The sequence below is a fragment of the Rhinoderma darwinii genome (genome assembly GCF_050947455.1).
Source record: "Rhinoderma darwinii isolate aRhiDar2 chromosome 2 unlocalized genomic scaffold, aRhiDar2.hap1 SUPER_2_unloc_31, whole genome shotgun sequence".
In the NCBI taxonomy this organism is placed as follows: domain Eukaryota; kingdom Metazoa; phylum Chordata; class Amphibia; order Anura; family Rhinodermatidae; genus Rhinoderma; species Rhinoderma darwinii.
The window spans coordinates 637,545-650,993 of NW_027461698.1; the positions used below are offsets into that span (position 1 = coordinate 637,545).

A 13,449-nucleotide genomic window follows, 5' to 3' on the forward strand; every position below is an offset into this window, starting at 1 on the left:
CATAGTCCCAAGAAAGCATTGGCGGTTAGCTAGATCGGTGGAGAGAGTCAATAAGGCTCGCATAAAGGTTAACCGGGCGGTGTCCCGTTTTGTGGCAAAAAACGGGGGCATTTGCGTAAGGCATAGGGATTTGGAGTCAGGAGTGGGGAATTTCTGGAGAAGTGACGGGGTTCATCTGACCGAGGTTGGCATTGATCTGTGGAGCTTGGCGATAGCAGAAGGCATAGAAAGGGCGGTGGTGGTGTGGAGGAACTCACAGGCTTAAGGGGGTCAAGGCCTGTTTCGCTGTGGCGGGGGGAGTCCTTGAGGCCAGTCAGTACAAAATGGTGGGGGGGTCGCATCGGGGGTATGCGTCCCCCAAAAAAGGTACATGGTTGAAGACTTCATCGGGTGTTATCCCTTTGAAGTGGTCTTCTGGTAGAAGGTATATCACTTGAAGGCTTCATCGGGTGTTATCCCTTTGAAGTGGACTTCTAGTGGTCGGTATAGCACTTGAGGGCTTCATCGGGTGTTATCCCCTTGAAGTGGACTTCTAGTGGTTGGAGCCATCTGCAGAGGTGAACGGTGCTTCCGAGCTGGTTTACGGCTGGAGGTAATTGGTGGTTTGCAGATGGCTAATTCGGTGTGTTCTTAATAAGGAACATCTGAAGGGGCTTCAAGGACTTCCTCTGCTCGGGTTAATGTTAACGTTTAATTGTTATTTATGATTCTGACCCATGTTGGGTCATGTGAATTATTAGGAGGAATTCTCTGGTGGATTCCTAACTAGTTATCCGAATGTTTCGGATTTAAATTGTTTTCATAAAACTGTGAAATTAATAAACGGCTGCTGTGGCCATTTCACATCCAACCTCGGTGTCACGTGTCTTTTCTAAGTGGGGGTGGGGGGGATAGTATGGTCTAAGGTTAACACACGACTCTACCTAGGCAGGTCATGGAAATACTGCAATACCAGGTCAATGCGTGGAGTGGACAGAGCAAGCTCTATTTCCATCTCCCTGTTCTAAAAATCCATTTAATATATGGTCCCCAGATAGGGGACGTATCAGATATTAAACTGATAAGAACAGATACTACACTTGATCTTAGCCAAAAGGCCGAGAAGCGATAACCCGAACGGGCCGCGCGTTGACCGAGCCTGCCCAATACTGCTGTTCACCCCTTGCAGCGATTCAGCCTACTCCTAGGCAATTCCATGGGGCCCTGCAGGCTCACACACACTCACAGCTACTAAGCGGGAGGTGAATAAAGGCCGGAGAGGAAGCAAGACAGGATTTGCTTCTTTTGCTTGCACCACAATGCAGTGCTGAAAGAGGAGGAATCGACATAAAAACGCCTTCCTGGCAACGCCCAAATGCCCTCCTGCCGTGCAAACACTGGCAGCAGCAGCAGCAGCAGCAGCAGCAGCAGCAGTAAGTGCATGCCCACTGCCACCCCTTCTCCTTTCACACCTTGTATCAGCTTTAATCCAGTCCAGTGCTGCCTGCTGAGCAGCACTGACCAACACTGCCTGGGCCCAGGCTTTTATCTCTGAGGCCCCATTATGATGTCAGAAAGCTGGCTCTGGCTCCTGAGGTCTCCACTATGACACGTGCAAAGTTCCGTCTGAACTTTATATAAGACGGTGCGGCTCAGTCAGTCACTCAGTGTTGCCTGAGAGGGCAACACTGCAACAGCCGGCCCCCAGGCTGTCTTTTTTTTGCACAGCTAGTTGCCTCCAGGAGGCCACAAGAGGGAGACAAGGGACTGCAAAATGGAAAATAGGCATCCACCAACTTTACAGACAACTTGTTCTCCTTGCTCCTACAACCTCCATCCTTGCACAGTTTGTTATTCTTCCAGGTAACATAGTAACAAATCCAAATTGCTGCTCTCTTTGTAGGCAAGCAAGGGTTTGTTGCAACTGCAATTCTTACTTCTTCTTGAAATGTAGGGACCACAGTACATTCCATCACATCCATCTAGTGTACACAGGTAGGTCCATTGTGACGGGCGGGCGGGCGGGCGGGCGGGCTGGCTGCTTTAATGGCTGTTTGCTGTTCCCCTACTCCACTCCACTATTTGACTATGGTGCTGCATCAATCAGTGGCTGGCTCAGGTGCAGCTCTTTAACCTACCTAGGAGGGAGGGCGGAGAGAAGACAAGGAAGGTGAATGAGCTGTTCCAATGTGAAATGCCGGAAACACAGAAACACAGACGACACAAAACAAGAGGTGGCAATGTATTAATTAATTGCATTTAATAAATTAGCTCATTATCACACATGACTGTACAAATGCATTGTCCAACAGGTGTTGAAATAATGGGATTAAAAGGGGAGATCCCATCCGAAAGACAAAAACAATGGCAAACACAAAAAGCACTTTTGGAATCTGATTTTAGTAAACACATAAGGAAAGGGTGCACCGGTCCTGGAAATACTGCAATACCAGGTCAATGCGTGGAGTGGACAGAGCAAGCTCTATTTCCATCTCCCTGTTCTAAAAATCCATTTAATATATGGTCCCCAGATAGGGGACGTATCAGATATTAAACTGATAAGAACAGATACTACACTTGATCTTAGCCAAAAGGCCGAGAAGCGATAACCCGAACGTGCCACGCGTTTTGCTTCTTTTGCTTGCACCACAATGCAGTGCTGAAAGAGGAGGAATCGACATAAAAATGCCTTCCTGGCAACGCCCAAATGCCCTCCTGCCGTGCAAACACTGGCAGCAGCAGCAGCAGCAGCAGTAAGTGCATGCCCACTGCCACCCCTTCTCCTTTCACACCTTGTATCAGCTTTAATCCAGTCCAGTGCTGCCTGCTGAGCAGCACTGACCAACACTGCCTGGGCCCAGGCTTTTATCTCTGAGGCCCCATTATGATGTCAGAAAGCTGGCTCTGGCTCCTGAGGTCTCCACTATGACACGTGCAAAGTTCCGTCTGAACTTTATATAAGACGGTGCGGCTCAGTCAGTCACTCAGTGTTGCCTGAGAGGGCAACACTGCAACAGCCGGCCCCCAGGCTGTCTTTTTTTTGTACAGCTAGTTGCCTCCAGGAGGCCACAAGAGGGAGACAAGGGACTGCAAAATGGAAAATAGGCATCCACCAACTTTACAGACAACTTGTTCTCCTTGCTCCTACAACCTCCATCCTTGCACAGTTTGTTATTCTTCCAGGTAACATAGTAACAAATCCAAATTGCTGCTCTCTTTGTAGGCAAGCAAGGGTTTGTTGCAACTGCAATTCTTACTTCTTCTTGAAATGTAGGGACCACAGTACATTCCATCACATCCATCTAGTGTACACAGGTAGGTCCATTGTGACGGGCGGGCGGGCGGGCTGGCTGCTTTAATGGCTGTTTGCTGTTCCCCTACTCCACTCCACTATTTGACTATGGTGCTGCATCAATCAGTGGCTGGCTCAGGTGCAGCTCTTTAACCTACCTAGGAGGGAGGGCGGAGAGAAGACAAGGAAGGTGAATGAGCTGTTCCAATGTGAAATGCCGGAAACACAGAAACACAGACGACACAAAACAAGAGGTGGCAATGTATTAATTAATTGCATTTAATAAATTAGCTCATTATCACACATGACTGTACAAATGCATTGTCCAACAGGTGTTGAAATAATGGGATTAAAAGGGGAGATCCCATCCGAAAGACAAAAACAATGGCAAACACAAAAAGCACTTTTGGAATCTGATTTTAGTAAACACATAAGGAAAGGGTGCACCGGTCCTGGAAATACTGCAATACCAGGTCAATGCGTGGAGTGGACAGAGCAAGCTCTATTTCCATCTCCCTGTTCTAAAAATCCATTTAATATATGGTCCCCAGATAGGGGACGTATCAGATATTAAACTGATAAGAACAGATACTACACTTGATCTTAGCCAAAAGGCCGAGAAGCGATAACCCGAACGGGCCGCGCGTTGACCGAGCCTGCCCAATACTGCTGTTCACCCCTTGCAGCGATTCAGCCTACTCCTAGGCAATTCCATGGGGCCCTGCAGGCTCACACACACTCACAGCTACTAAGCGGGAGGTGAATAAAGGCCGGAGAGGAAGCAAGACAGGATTTGCTTCTTTTGCTTGCACCACAATGCAGTGCTGAAAGAGGAGGAATGGACATAAAAACGCCTTCCTGGCAACGCCCAAATGCCCTCCTGCCGTGCAAACACTGGCAGCAGCAGCAGTAAGTGCATGCCCACTGCCACCCCTTCTCCTTTCACACCTTGTATCAGCTTTAATCCAGTCCAGTGCTGCCTCCTGAGCAGCACTGACCAACACTGCATGGGCCCAGGCTTTTATCTCTGAGGCCCCATTATGATGTCAGAAAGCTGGCTCTGGCTCCTGAGGTCTCCACTATGACACGTGCAAAGTTCCGTCTGAACTTTATATAAGACGGTGCGGCTCAGTCAGTCACTCAGTGTTGCCTGAGAGGGCAACACTGCAACAGCCGGCCCCCAGGCTGTCTTTTTTTTGCACAGCTAGTTGCCTCCAGGAGGCCACAAGAGGGAGACAAGGGACTGCAAAATGGAAAATAGGCATCCACCAACTTTACAGACAACTTGTTCTCCTTGCTCCTACAACCTCCATCCTTGCACAGTTTGTTATTCTTCCAGGTAACATAGTAACAAATCCAAATTGCTGCTCTCTTTGTAGGCAAGCAAGGGTTTGTTGCAACTGCAATTCTTACTTCTTCTTGAAATGTAGGGACCACAGTACATTCCATCACATCCATCTAGTGTACACAGGTAGGTCCATTGTGACGGGCGGGCGGGCGGGCGGGCTGGCTGCTTTAATGGCTGTTTGCTGTTCCCCTACTCCACTCCACTATTTGACTATGGTGCTGCATCAATCAGTGGCTGGCTCAGGTGCAGCTCTTTAACCTACCTAGGAGGGAGGGCGGAGAGAAGACAAGGAAGGTGAATGAGCTGTTCCAATGTGAAATGCCGGAAACACAGAAACACAGACGACACAAAACAAGAGGTGGCAATGTATTAATTAATTGCATTTAATAAATTAGCTCATTATCACACATGACTGTACAAATGCATTGTCCAACAGGTGTTGAAATAATGGGATTAAAAGGGGAGATCCCATCCGAAAGACAAAAACAATGGCAAACACAAAAAGCACTTTTGGAATCTGATTTTAGTAAACACATAAGGAAAGGGTGCACCGGTCCTGGAAATACTGCAATACCAGGTCAATGCGTGGAGTGGACAGAGCAAGCTCTATTTCCATCTCCCTGTTCTAAAAATCCATTTAATATATGGTCCCCAGATAGGGGACGTATCAGATATTAAACTGATAAGAACAGATACTACACTTGATCTTAGCCAAAAGGCCGAGAAGCGATAACCCGAACGTGCCGCGCGTTTTGCTTCTTTTGCTTGCACCACAATGCAGTGCTGAAAGAGGAGGAATCGACATAAAAACGCCTTCCTGGCAACGCCCAAATGCCCTCCTGCCGTGCAAACACTGGCAGCAGCAGCAGCAGCAGTAAGTGCATGCCCACTGCCACCCCTTCTCCTTTCACACCTTGTATCAGCTTTAATCCAGTCCAGTGCTGCCTGCTGAGCAGCACTGACCAACACTGCCTGGGCCCAGGCTTTTATCTCTGAGGCCCCATTATGATGTCAGAAAGCTGGCTCTGGCTCCTGAGGTCTCCACTATGACACGTGCAAAGTTCCGTCTGAACTTTATATAAGACGGTGCGGCTCAGTCAGTCACTCAGTGTTGCCTGAGAGGGCAACACTGCAACAGCCGGCCCCCAGGCTGTCTTTTTTTTGCACAGCTAGTTGCCTCCAGGAGGCCACAAGAGGGAGACAAGGGACTGCAAAATGGAAAATAGGCATCCACCAACTTTACAGACAACTTGTTCTCCTTGCTCCTACAACCTCCATCCTTGCACAGTTTGTTATTCTTCCAGGTAACATAGTAACAAATCCAAATTGCTGCTCTCTTTGTAGGCAAGCAAGGGTTTGTTGCAACTGCAATTCTTACTTCTTCTTGAAATGTAGGGACCACAGTACATTCCATCACATCCATCTAGTGTACACAGGTAGGTCCATTGTGACGGGCGGGCGGGCGGGCTGGCTGCTTTAATGGCTGTTTGCTGTTCCCCTACTCCACTCCACTATTTGACTATGGTGCTGCATCAATCAGTGGCTGGCTCAGGTGCAGCTCTTTAACCTACCTAGGAGGGAGGGCGGAGAAAAGACAAGGAAGGTGAATGAGCTGTTCCAATGTGAAATGCCGGAAACACAGAAACACAGACGACACAAAACAAGAGGTGGCAATGTATTAATTAATTGCATTTAATAAATTAGCTCATTATCACACATGACTGTACAAATGCATTGTCCAACAGGTGTTGAAATAATGGGATTAAAAGGGGAGATCCCATCCGAAAGACAAAAACAATGGCAAACACAAAAAGCACTTTTGGAATCTGATTTTAGTAAACACATAAGGAAAGGGTGCACCGGTCCAGAAGAGGCTGGACGCAGCAGGGTGAAGGGAGGCCGACATGACCGTCCTGGTAGGGAAAGGGTTAATTAGGTGAGGGAGAGTTGGTAGGAGCTGAAGGAGGGACGGGGAGGAGTTAAGGGGGACGGGGGGCCGTTACTGGCTTCCCGCTGTTTCTCGGCATTGAGCCGGAAGCAGCGGGAGGAGTAACATAGAAGCAAGTAAGCTCCCCGTTGCCCGGCTTTTAGTAATGGCAGAAGCCCTTATGTTAGAGCGGCTGCGTGCCGCTGCTGTGCACCACGGTCCCGGATGGCTAGAGGAGACCGTGGCTGCAATAACTAGGATCCCGGACGCCGTTTCGCCACGTCGGGCACGGCGTTCGGGGTCTGTTGAAAGGGACAGGCTCCCCTCCCCCGGCCCCCTTACGAGCATGGCTATGGCGGCGGGGGGGGAGTCGGCAACAACCGCTCCTGCGCTGGGCAGGCAGAGAGCGGTGCCAGGGGTGACGGCGACGCAGGCTGGGTCGACCCGTCCCTCTCGGCGGTCCCGACCTCCAGAGCGCCTCAGTCCGGAGGTAGTCCCGCGGACACGGCGTCGCAGAGGGAGCCCGATCCCGGACGCTGCAGGCCAGGCAGCTGGGAGGACCGCCCCTTCCCAGGCCCTGCGTCCTGGCAGGAATCCCAGGCCGCGACGGGGTCCGGCGGTAAGCAGGGAGTCGCAGGCTGGGCTCCCTGTCACCCCTCCCCCATCAGATGGAAGAGTTGGAGAACAAGGTACGGCCGCCCCGCATGGTGATGTTCCGGCCAGGGGGCAGGCTTCGTCAGGATCATCTAGACGGACGCCTAGATCTGCAGCGACGTCAAGGCAACAGGTCCGGTCGGAAGTCTGGGTCCCGGCGGTCGGGCGGCAGGTTGCCGGCCCATCGGTCAGCGCGTCCTCATCCCCGTTCCGAAGATGTCGTTGGGAGGGACAGTCGTCGGCGAGAGAAGAACTGGAGGAAGGTGAACTGGACGTGTATCGTCGAGGTCAGGATGGTCCGGCTGACGGGAACACAGCGCCTGTGCAGCCCGGTGAGTGTATAACTCCATCTTTGTCTTATCCAGCGATTTTTATGTCAGGTGTCGGCGGGGGGGCGGCTAGCATTGCATCGGGGGCCGGTAGTGGCGCGGGCGGACGCGACGGAGCGGGTTGGGCAGACTTAGTGGGTTGCTTACGGGAGCTGGTGGGGCGCCTGGATAGGGCCGCGGCGCCGGTAGTAACGGAAGTGTCTCCTGCGGTAGTTTGGGAAGGCCCCAGGGACGTGGGATCGTTACAGGCGCGTCCTGTGGTGGCGGTTAGAGAGGCGGTCGCGGTGTCGGTACAGACCGAGGCACAGAAGGACGGCGATCGAGTGCGTATGGACGATCGTGCTCGGGGGGAGGTGTATGTTTGTTTTGAGGGTCCGTTGGGGGCGCATTTAAAGCAGGAGGTGCGTGATCGGATCTGGAAAGACGAATATGTTGAAATTTTTTCTCTCTTGCCGCTGGCTAAATTTAATTTGGATAAGAGCAAGCGGGATGAGAGTAAAAAGGACGAGGAGGAACGGCGGCGGTATAGGCTTATCCCGCAGACGTTCGTTAATTGGTCGCAGGCGTTCGCCATATTGGCTAGTGTGATAGGAGAAAAGGCGCCGGAAAATTGTTCGGCGTTATTTTGTTATTTTGATGCCATTGGGGAGGCTCATAGGGCGTACGGGGGTCAGGCGTGGCTGCGATATGACGAGCAATTCCGTCAGCGGAAGGCGGTTCGGCCGGCGATTCGGTGGGACCAGAAGGATATTGCTCTCTGGTTACGGGTTACGGCTCCGGTTAGGCAGCCCTTTCCCGGGAGCGGTGGCCAGGGAGGCCAGCTTAGTCAGATTGGACAAAGCGGCGGGGGAAAGGCGGGGTTTTGCTGGCAATTCAATGAAGGTCAGTGCAAGTTCGGGGCCACGTGCAAGTTCAAGCACGTGTGCTCCGAGTGTAATGGTGCATCACACGGGGCGGCAAAATGTATGCGAAAAAAGAGGTCAGGGAACCAGCACGGGGCTGGTCAAGGGGGTGTCGCCGGTGAGGGTGGAAAGGATGGCCCCTTATCTAAGTGAGTATCCGGATAGGGCGGCAGCTAAGTTGCTTTATGAAGGGTTTTGTGTTGGTTTTGTTATTCCTCCGCCTCCTTATGAGGTTCCGGTTACGCGGAGGAATTTAAAATCGGCTTACTTGCATGCGGAAGTCGTGTCGGAAAAGTTGTTAAAAGAAGTTTCGTTGGGGCGCATGTCGGGGCCATTTGTTGAGTCGCCGGTAAAAGATTTAGTTGTGTCCCCTTTGGGTATTGTCCCTAAACGCGAGCCCGGAAAGTTTCGTTTGATTCAACATTTATCGTATCCCAAAGGTTCGTCGGTAAATGACGGGATTGATCACGAGTTGTGTTCCGTAGTTTATACCTCATTCGATAAGGCGGTGGGGTTAGTGCGGGCTGCGGGTCCGGGGGCGCTGCTAGCAAAAACCGACATCGAGGCGGCGTTCAGGTTGTTGCCGGTCCATCCAGAAAGCCAACGGCTGTTGGGTTGTTTTTGGAATGGGGCCTTTTACGTGGATCGGTGCCTTCCGATGGGGTGTTCTCTTTCTTGTGCATACTTCGAGGCGTTTAGTAGCTTCGTGGAGTGGGTAACGAGGGGAGTATCCGGGGTCGACTCGTTGATCCATTACTTAGATGATTTTTTGTGCGTTGGCCCGGGGGGTTCGCCGGTTTGCGGTAATTTGCTTCATGCACTACAGAAGGTGGCGAGGGATTTTGGGATCCCTTTGGCGCCGGAAAAAACGGAGGGCCCGGTAGCGACGATTTGTTTCTTGGGAATCGAAATTGACTCGGTGGCAATGGAGTGTCGGCTCCCGGCGGATAAGTTGGGGGCTTTGAGGCTGGAGGTTCGACGGGCTTGTAGAATGAAGAAAATGGCGCTGAGGGAGCTTCAGTCGCTGCTGGGGAAGTTGAATTTCGCCTGCCGGATTATGCCGATGGGGAGGGTGTTTGGTAGGAGGTTGGCGGCGGCAACGGCGGGAGTGCGCGCGCCGCATCATTTTGTGCGGCTCAAGGAGGAGCACCGAGCTGATCTTCAGGTTTGGGATGACTTCTTGGGCCAGTACAATGGTCGCTCGCTATGGATGGCGCCTGCGCAGGATACGAGTGATTTGAATATTTTTACGGATGCGGCTGGGGTGGGTGGTTTTGGAGCTTATGGGGGAGGTCCGTGGTGCGCGGGTCAATGGCCGGCTAGCTGGGTGTCCAGTGGACTCACGCGGAATCTGGCCCTGCTCGAGCTGTTTCCCATCGTGGTGGCGGCTACCATTTGGGGGGACAGGCTCAGGGATAAGAAGGTCCGTTTTTACTGCGACAACATGGGGGTGGTGCTGGCCATTAATAACATCACGGCGTCCTCTCCTCCGGTAGTTCAATTGTTGCGACATTTAGTGTTGGTGTGTTTGTCATTGAACGCGTGGGTGGTGGCGGTGCATGTCCCGGGTGTTCAGAATTGTATCGCTGATGCTCTTTCTCGCTCGCAGTGGGACCGGTTTCGGCAATTGGCACCGGGAGCGGAACGTCTCGGGTTGGCGTGTCCGGAGCATCTGTGGGATCTGGTATCGGTCCCGTAGAGCAGCTGTTAAAAAGGTCTTTGGCGCGCGCGACGTGGAGTGCGTATGCTGCTTGTTGGAGGCAGTGGGAGGAGTGGTTAAGAGAGTTGGGTGACGTCAATACGGATAGAGACAGGTTGGTGGCACTGTTGTACTGGTTAGGGGACGCCTGGGAGTCGGGGTTTTCAGTAGCGAAGGTGAACCGGTTCATATCTGCGGTGGCGTTTGGGTTTAAGCTGCGGGGTTTTCGGGATGTATCGAAGGAATTTCTGGTATCGCAGGCTTTGAAGGGGTTGCGTCGAGGTAGGGTGGAGGCGGATAGTAGAAGGCCGGTGTCGTTTGCTTTGCTTAACTCTTTGGGCGGTTCATTAGCATCGGTATGTCGTTCTGCAGATGAAATGGTTTTGTTTCGATTGGCTTTTTCGTTAGCGTTTTTTGGAGCATTTAGAATAGGGGAGTTGGTGTCGCCAAGTACAAAACGGGCAGGGGGGCTGAGATCTGGGGAGGTGAGCCTATTTGCAGATCGGCTAGAGGTATGGTTGCGTCGATCAAAAACTGACCAAGTAGGGAAGGGAAAGCTGATAGTTTTGTTCGCCCTCCCGGGGTCGGTCATGTGCCCTGTAGAGTGCATGCGGGGTTTTACGCAAAACGGGGGGTCTCCAGATTTGCCTCTGTTACGTCATGTGGACGGGTCGTTTTTGTCCAGGTTTCAGTTTGGAGCTGTATTTAAAAAATGTTTGGCGGCAGTTGGTGTTGCGGCAGGGTCATATTCATCTCATTCCTTCAGGATTGGCGCAGCAACGGAAGCGGGGCGCTGGGGGTTGGATGATGAAGGGGTGAGGCGTATTGGTCGTTGGGAGTCTAAAAGGTTTAAGTCCTATGTCCGCCCCCATATGTTATGATTGGGGTTGTTTACGCTTTACAAATGTTATATTGGTGGTGCCTAATTGTTTTTTCCGTTTCAGATTCGCCTCCTTGTCTGGTGTGGTTGATGGGTCATTCGTACGTGCACTGGGGGGCTTTGAGGGCGGACGTCCGCCCGGATGGTCGCCAGTTGCGCATTCCGCGACAGGATGCGGTTGTGCATTGGCTGGGTTTTAGAGGTATGTCGTGGAACAGGGTGTTGGCGGAATTCCAGACATATGCGCGGCTTGATAGGGTTCCGGAGGTTTTAGTGTTGCACGTGGGTGGGAATGACTTAGGAGTCCGCCCTTTTCGTGAGTTGGTGCGGGATATCAAACATGATATGTTGTGTTTGTGGGTATCTTATCCCAAGTTGGTGGTAGTGTGGTCGGACATAGTCCCAAGAAAGCATTGGCGGTTAGCTAGATCGGTGGAGAGAGTCAATAAGGCTCGCATAAAGGTTAACCGGGCGGTGTCCCGTTTTGTGGCAAAAAACGGGGGCATTTGCGTAAGGCATAGGGATTTGGAGTCAGGAGTGGGGAATTTCTGGAGAAGTGACGGGGTTCATCTGACCGAGGTTGGCATTGATCTGTGGAGCTTGGCGATAGCAGAAGGCATAGAAAGGGCGGTGGTGGTGTGGAGGAACTCACAGGCTTAAGGGGGTCAAGGCCTGTTTCGCTGTGGCGGGGGGAGTCCTTGAGGCCAGTCAGTACAAAATGGTGGGGGGGTCGCATCGGGGGTATGCGTCCCCCAAAAAAGGTACATGGTTGAAGACTTCATCGGGTGTTATCCCTTTGAAGTGGTCTTCTGGTAGAAGGTATATCACTTGAAGGCTTCATCGGGTGTTATCCCTTTGAAGTGGACTTCTAGTGGTCGGTATAGCACTTGAGGGCTTCATCGGGTGTTATCCCCTTGAAGTGGACTTCTAGTGGTTGGAGCCATCTGCAGAGGTGAACGGTGCTTCCGAGCTGGTTTACGGCTGGAGGTAATTGGTGGTTTGCAGATGGCTAATTCGGTGTGTTCTTAATAAGGAACATCTGAAGGGGCTTCAAGGACTTCCTCTGCTCGGGTTAATGTTAACGTTTAATTGTTATTTATGATTCTGACCCATGTTGGGTCATGTGAATTATTAGGAGGAATTCTCTGGTGGATTCCTAACTAGTTATCCGAATGTTTCGGATTTAAATTGTTTTCATAAAACTGTGAAATTAATAAACGGCTGCTGTGGCCATTTCACATCCAACCTCGGTGTCATGTGTCTTTACTAAGTGGGGGTGGGGGGGATAGTATGGTCTAAGGTTAACACACGACTCTACCTAGGCAGGTCATGGAAATACTGCAATACCAGGTCAATGCGTGGAGTGGACAGAGCAAGCTCTATTTCCATCTCCCTGTTCTAAAAATCCATTTAATATATGGTCCCCAGATAGGGGACGTATCAGATATTAAACTGATAAGAACAGATACTACACTTGATCTTAGCCAAAAGGCCGAGAAGCGATAACCCGAACGGGCCGCGCGTTGACCGAGCCTGCCCAATACTGCTGTTCACCCCTTGCAGCGATTCAGCCTACTCCTAGGCAATTCCATGGGGCCCTGCAGGCTCACACACACTCACAGCTACTAAGCGGGAGGTGAATAAAGGCCGGAGAGGAAGCAAGACAGGATTTGCTTCTTTTGCTTGCACCACAATGCAGTGCTGAAAGAGGAGGAATCGACATAAAAACGCCTTCCTGGCAACGCCCAAATGCCCTCCTGCCGTGCAAACACTGGCAGCAGCAGCAGCAGCAGCAGCAGCAGCAGCAGTAAGTGCATGCCCACTACCACCCCTTCTCCTTTCACACCTTGTATCAGCTTTAATCCAGTCCAGTGCTGCCTGCTGAGCAGCACTGACCAACACTGCCTGGGCCCAGGCTTTTATCTCTGAGGCCCCATTATGATGTCAGAAAGCTGGCTCTGGCTCCTGAGGTCTCCACTATGACACGTGCAAAGTTCCGTCTGAACTTTATATAAGACGGTGCGGCTCAGTCAGTCACTCAGTGTTGCCTGAGAGGGCAACACTGCAACAGCCGGCCCCCAGGCTGTCTTTTTTTTGCACAGCTAGTTGCCTCCAGGAGGCCACAAGAGGGAGACAAGGGACTGCAAAATGGAAAATAGGCATCCACCAACTTTACAGACAACTTGTTCTCCTTGCTCCTACAACCTCCATTCTTGCACAGTTTGTTATTCTTCCAGGTAACATAGTAACAAATCCAAATTGCTGCTCTCTTTGTAGGCAAGCAAGGGTTTGTTGCAACTGCAATTCTTACTTCTTCTTGAAATGTAGGGACCACAGTACATTCCATCACATCCATCTAGTGTACACAGGTAGGTCCATTGTGACGGGCGGGCGGGCGGGCGGGCTGGCTGGCTGCTTTAATGGCTGTTTGCTGTTCCC

The 13,449-nt window shown here is 51.5% G+C and overlaps 5 non-coding genes across 5 annotated transcripts; all 5 read right to left on the reverse strand.

Moving 5' to 3' along the window:
• Positions 1 to 918: 918 nt before the first annotated feature.
• On the reverse strand, positions 919 to 1,109 carry LOC142677555 (U2 spliceosomal RNA). Its single transcript, XR_012852564.1, has one exon. It is a non-coding gene; the product is annotated as a U2 spliceosomal RNA (small nuclear RNA).
• A 1,286-nt stretch (positions 1,110 to 2,395) lies between these two features.
• LOC142677217 (U2 spliceosomal RNA) lies at positions 2,396 to 2,586 on the reverse strand. The gene has a single exon (XR_012852258.1). It is a non-coding gene; the product is annotated as a U2 spliceosomal RNA (small nuclear RNA).
• A 1,121-nt stretch (positions 2,587 to 3,707) lies between these two features.
• Positions 3,708 to 3,898, reverse strand: LOC142677218 (U2 spliceosomal RNA). The gene has a single exon (XR_012852259.1). It is a non-coding gene; the product is annotated as a U2 spliceosomal RNA (small nuclear RNA).
• A 1,261-nt stretch (positions 3,899 to 5,159) lies between these two features.
• On the reverse strand, positions 5,160 to 5,350 carry LOC142677219 (U2 spliceosomal RNA). Its single transcript, XR_012852260.1, has one exon. It is a non-coding gene; the product is annotated as a U2 spliceosomal RNA (small nuclear RNA).
• A 6,973-nt stretch (positions 5,351 to 12,323) lies between these two features.
• LOC142677556 (U2 spliceosomal RNA) lies at positions 12,324 to 12,514 on the reverse strand. The gene has a single exon (XR_012852565.1). It is a non-coding gene; the product is annotated as a U2 spliceosomal RNA (small nuclear RNA).
• Positions 12,515 to 13,449: the final 935 nt, after the last annotated feature.